Below are 6,000 nucleotides of genomic sequence, written 5' to 3' on the forward strand. Positions count from 1 at the left end.
AACACGCCAGGTAGACACGGCCCTGAGGCAACACCGGCGGACCTTGATAAGCATTCAGATTAGCGTGACGCCTCGAATGTGTTTACGTTTAATTACGCTAAGAGTCTCCATTAGGCTGGACCGCTGCCAGCTTCAATTCGGAGACCGGTCTGTTTTACCGAGCGTAGGTGCACCCACTTAACTTCTTTCTTGTCTCGCTCGCATCCTATCTCTCTTCGGCTCGTCCTCGTCCCTCCGTGTTCGTTTTCTGCCCCCTTTTCGCTAACGTCCCTCTCCGTCGTGGTGCTTTCTTTCTCACCGTTAGATTTCTATTCCTCTTTCAAGCCCCACCTCGGGTCCCGCGGCTTTCATCCTCTGCGAATGAAGCCTCCTCCGAGCGGGAGGAGAGCTGAGAAGCTTCTCTCTCGAAGCAGGTTGCGATGAGCCGGTGGGCTCGTGAATGGAGCCAGAGACTTTTTGGTAAACAAATGTACCGTGGGGTGATTGCGAAGTTGAAGTATGTTTTATTTTGGTAATAACTTCTGTGTAGAAGATGAAGTAGGTGTATGAGGTCTAGGTGAATGGATATCATAAAGTGTGAGATAAGTGTGCTTGGCTAGCGCGACCTTGAATTTAAGCTACTTAGTTTAAATGCAGAAAATTCCAAGTGCAATTATTTAACAGTATTCTGGCTCCAAATCTGCCTATCAGAACCAGCTGAAAACACCATATCTAACAACAATATAAACTTTCTTCTATTTTATATTTTTAAAAAAGAATTGAAATCTAAATTTCTCCATAAATCTACAACGCAATTTAAATTGCCTAATCGGTATCACGCCCGCGGCGCTGTATTTTCGAGCGACGGTGGGGGACAGATGGCCTAGCATAGCAAAGTCCAGAGGGTCGGTAGAAGGGGGGGGGGGGGCTGGGGGCAGAGTTGGCGGAATTTAAAAGCGCTTTTAGCTTTTAGCCCGGGCGATACCGCTAAGAAAACGTTTTAGCGGATTTCATTTGCCCGTCGTCGCGCTCTTCGTGGTGGAGTCCTGAGACGATGGATCTCGGAAGACGGCGGCGTGAGGGGTGCGAGACGTTGGGTAGAGGGTTGGGAGAATCGCGGCAAAAGGGTGAGAAAAAGAGGCGGCGGCGGTTGCTCCGAGGGACGTCGGCAACACCGGTTATTAAGTAGATGCTACATCGGCGGATGAATATTTAAGACGTTCAACAAGTTGCGGATTTTTCTTTAATCAGCCTTTGACTCCAGCCACCCCTGTGCCCCCACCCCTGCGGGCTGCTCGAATTATTTTTGCCGACCACTTAGCACCCGGTGTACACCTTGGGCAGGATTTCCGTTTAATCTTCGACCTGATTTTTATTCAATTTGTTCTCGATGCGGTTATCAGACATCGTTCACGACTGTAGTTCAGATAGAAATATTTAGAACGTTGAAATGCGTTTTGTTTTTACAACTATATCGATTAACTTCATGGAACAAAAAATTGAGAAATAAGATGAAATGGCCTCTAAAATAAATTATTTATCACTCAATGGCCAAACAAATTTTGTCGTTTAATGGTGTTAATTTTTATTATTTAGGAAAGTTATTATAAATATAAAAAGTTATGATTATACCAAGTGCTTTGACACTTAAATTTAAGATTTTTCAAAAAGTAGAATTAATCGATTTGTGCAGTGGTTCGTGTGTCCCTTCTTGGAGTGTGTGACGAAGGAAACTTTATAAAGTAATGGACGTTGCTCGAATTATTCTACGTATTTATTTAATCGTCCATTTATTATTCGCCTAAATACGGCGATCGTCGCGATTGATTACCGTCGTTTCTCTGTCGAAGGAATTAATATCGTCAGTCCGTGGGCGTGGCTTTTAATGATTTCAGTAACGGAAATGGAACCGTATTTTTGCTCGACGATTGTTATTGGAACATTCTGCGCTAGAACGATCGACGATTTCAATATACAGGGTACCTCGTGTTGAATAATATTAATAGTCACGAGTAGAGGGAGTGAAATATGTTCTTGTTGGTAAAAGCATTCCACTAGAAAAATTTTGTAATAATTTGTCAAGTTTCAGTCATATTAATCACAGAGACTCTTCAGGATCGTTCAGAAAGGAGATATATAAGAGAATATAATTTTCCTGGATATATAATTTTAATTAAATGACCAGGACAATCCAGTACTGTTACAGAAATTGAATTAAATCATAAATTAAGAGATAGGCATGTGCATTGCGAGTGCATTCGCAATAAACACACATGAAACACGAACACGCGTATTCTCCCATCATCGTTCGATATTCTCATTAGCGGAATCTCACTCCTTCGATAATGACGTAATCCAATTCCGGCGTTCAAGACGCTTTGGCTTGCGGACAAAACCGAAGTTCCGTGGAAACAAATTCGTCTTCTAAACGAGATTGCGTTCTGCGCGGATCAGCACGCCCACGCGAACTCTGATACACCATAGGGTGGCTCTTCAACCCTCCGACAGTACGTATTTTAAACGAGTAAAGGACAATTACAAGTTTCTATATAGTATTGTATTTATTTCTCCTTCTAAAAAACATTTGCGATATTTAAAAAAAAAATGTTCAATTCATCCCTTCACTACTCTAATGGCAGCCATTCTTTTCTGTTACAGGATTCACAAAGTTCTAACATACGCAAACTATAATAGCCCATCTCCATCGCTCGCCAGAAAAATGGTATGTACATGTTTACATATTCGAGTAGCATAAGATAATAATTCAATAGACTCTGGAATAAGTGACAATTTAATGCCAAACAATATCAGACAAACACGCTACGTAATTCGTTCCTTATCAAACTATTGTAGATTCTGGAATATGCGAACCCGCGTTATCTTAATTAAATCAGTTCCCATACTGTCGAGAAAGAAAGTAGCCATTCCCGCCATAGTTTCAATTCCGAGGGACTCAGTTACGCAGCGATCCCAAAATAGGAAAGTTCGCGATACAGGAAATTCATAACAGTCCTCGATGGTCCATCAAATGCTTCCATCGTTGCTTCTTCTCAGCCTAAGACAAAGACTTGTTCATCAGTCGTCGCTCGCAACTAGTCATACGTCCTCCGAAATTTTTTACTTTCATCTCACCCTAACGATCATTCCAAAGAAACAGCAATCTTCGTAAGACGACGCGATACGCGTACCTCCCGATGAAATTCCCTCAGACATCGCCAGAGCCTGGTGCCGTGGTTGGCCTCGCAGTGATTTAAATGTGGCTCGCGGCGGCGGCCGAATCGATCGATCCCTCGTTCCCTGTCCATCTGCCGGATTGATTCGTAGCAGCGGATAGGTCGATGGACAATCGGCAAGAATGAAGTTTTATTTGCCCCGTGTATTACTCTTCGTGAGATGGCGTTTCGCTAGGAACGCATCACCCCCGGCCCGCCCAGCTTGTCCCAGTGGTGGTAACCGATTCGACGTCCATGATGCCCGTGGCTGGGTGATGGTGGTGGTGGAAGGTTCGCGAAACACTCTAAATCCCCAAGGCAAATAGTTTTTCTTCGATATCCGTGGGCCAGAAACAAACAAGATTCTTTATAGACGGAGCAAACCACTCTTCCATAAGTACACCCTCGCGCTGTCCTTGTTCCTCGGTCCGCCACCCTCTCGCTGTCTCTCCCGCTAGCGACCCGGCGAGTGGTCCATCTCTACCTATGCGATTGCTCGCGCTCGCAAACTTTCCTTATGTGTTGCCACCCCTCCCGCGCGGGGGTGGCACGCGTACACCGATTTCCCTCGTCGATGTACCGCTTACCAGGCCACGGGATGGTCCGCGCGAGCGTGTCGTCGTTAGGCTGCTTGGGACGTGTACAGGGTGGTCCTGGAACATTTGACGAACTTCATTTTTTAGACTGATTTAGGTCGATCGAATTGTGGTTACCTGCTGGTGATCACCGAGGGTCGGAGGAGAAGCTAGGGTCAAGGATGATTGGAAAAATGGTGAGGGTTGGTGTGACTTCTGTCTTGGGTCTGTCAGAGGATTGATGCTATCGCTCTGTTCACTTGTTATTGTTCTCGTTCTTGTGTCAACCGAAGAAGTCAAGATGTAGGGTAGTTGATATTTGTCCCCCGCGGGCTTCCTTCGTTTCGAAGGGGTTGAAGAACACAGTCTGAAAGTGTTTTTTCAAGAATAAGTATATCGATCTCTTGGTTGGTAAGAAGATACCAACTGCATCGCAAGTACATTCTACTTATTGAAGTTTTATTGATTTATCCTCGGTAAATATTTGAAGTATCCGCTGTATTTTTTTATTATTTGAAGTCGTTGGGATGTCTCTATGAATGTTTGATGTCAGATTTAAAAATAGTACTTCAGCTGCGAATTGTATTTTTGCACACTTTATTGTGTTGTGTTTCTTCTTGGGTAGCAAACGAATTTAGGGTGTGTAATTTGTTCAGTTATTTCATTTATAATTGGAATGAGCCCTAGTATACAACATACCATGAGGTCATCACGAACTACCATGGTACTCTGTGTCCATTGCGGGGTCTGAGTAAAAGCATACGTCTGGCTAATCTCGTAGGTGTTTTTGTAAGTATTTTAACTGTTGAAGCTTGGCCTCTAAAGGGTAAGAAGAGTCACAGAATTCCTCCAAAAGCGTAACACCAAGACTGCTTTTGTAACAAGTCTTAATCAATATTACACGATCCATCACTCTATAAAAATACTTCATTTCACAAACATCCAAGTTGTTCAAGTCGAAATCAACCCAAATACAGCAGCTTTTAAACATCCCACATCATCATTCCGATTCCAAGCCCACAGGACTCTTCCTCGAGCAAAGTTCAGCCACTCATTTCAGAAACACCCTGTACACTCGCATGCTCCTCGCTATCCCTCCGTGTTCCCCGTGTCTGTACACGATGCGTTTGTGTGCCGTGCCTGGGCGTGTTGGTGCTCTTCGCGCTGAATGGACGCACACAGGCGCGCGTTGTTTGCGCGCGGCCGCAACAGCTAGCCAAAGTAAAGTAAGCTTTTAGCGGAGTGGCTGATTTATCAATGTATTTATTCCGAGATATTGAATTCATCTAGTTAAGTAGCGCTACCGGTGCCTGGCGGGCGCGTTTTCTATAGCTAGGAAAGTTTCACTGTGCACCGTTACTTACTCATATTTCTTTTTTTCAAAACTATTACCGTGGCAGTCGATGCACTCGTTCACGTTGATTTATGAAGGGAGAATTATGACGTAGTTAAGTAACTATGAAGCTTTTCATTTCATCTTCTGTTTTGAGAACTCTTCAGGGCCGTGTATTATATATTTAGGGCCTTTATCACAGCCACATAGAAAATTCTACATGATTATTGAAAATCTAACGAATACGTAAATCTTATTTTGATCTATTTTAATTTATCTTCTACACGTTACCCAAAATTTCTATCTAGATAAGAATGTTATATCTATGTCTACACTCCGTAGATCGACTTCTGGCATCAGGTTTAAACAGATATCAAGTCCAATACTATCGCGACCGGTAAACAGAAATAAAACCCAAAGCTTCATCCCCTGGTCGGCTGAAATGAAAGCTTCAACCCGCGATCGCCGTGGTAATTAACTTTCGACTCGTTATCGCGACAAACGGAGCAACAAAAAGCTCCTGCGGAAAGCTGAACGCGAAACAAGACAAGGCGGTAATCGAATCACGAGGATCCAGCGTTCCCTCGCTATCTTCGTGGAAAGTCGATAAGGAGGAGGAAGCGTCCTCGAAGTCTTCCCTCGCGACGGTCTTAATCTCAGGTGTGGATAATTGTTGGGCACGGTTGTCATCTGTTTATGTCGCGATGGTTCATAGTGATTGATTCGAGGAACGCGTGGAAAGAGTTCCAGGAATGTCTCGTTAAATAAGGGATCAGCACCCCTCTTTTGTACAGGGACTGGTGGTCACAGTGGCGGGGATTCGAGGTATAAATTATGTGAATATTCGAGAGGTTAGTGTCCAAAAAATTGTAGAGTTCGTGGATTAGACGAAGTAATAAAC

General features: G+C 43.8%; 1 long non-coding RNA gene across 1 annotated transcript in view; it reads left to right on the forward strand.

The window, feature by feature from the left end:
* Positions 1–2,698, forward strand: part of LOC128888952 (uncharacterized) — a 71,527-nt gene extending 68,829 nt beyond the window's left edge. Inside the window, exon 3 of the long non-coding RNA XR_008460351.1 lies at positions 2,638–2,698. This is a non-coding gene — a long non-coding RNA (uncharacterized LOC128888952). The remainder of the gene's footprint in view (positions 1–2,637) is intronic.
* The last annotated feature ends 3,302 nt before the right edge of the window (positions 2,699–6,000 follow it).

Source organism: Hylaeus anthracinus, unplaced genomic scaffold (assembly GCF_026225885.1).
Source record: "Hylaeus anthracinus isolate JK02 unplaced genomic scaffold, UHH_iyHylAnth1.0_haploid 11994, whole genome shotgun sequence".
Lineage (NCBI taxonomy): Eukaryota > Metazoa > Arthropoda > Insecta > Hymenoptera > Colletidae > Hylaeus > Hylaeus anthracinus.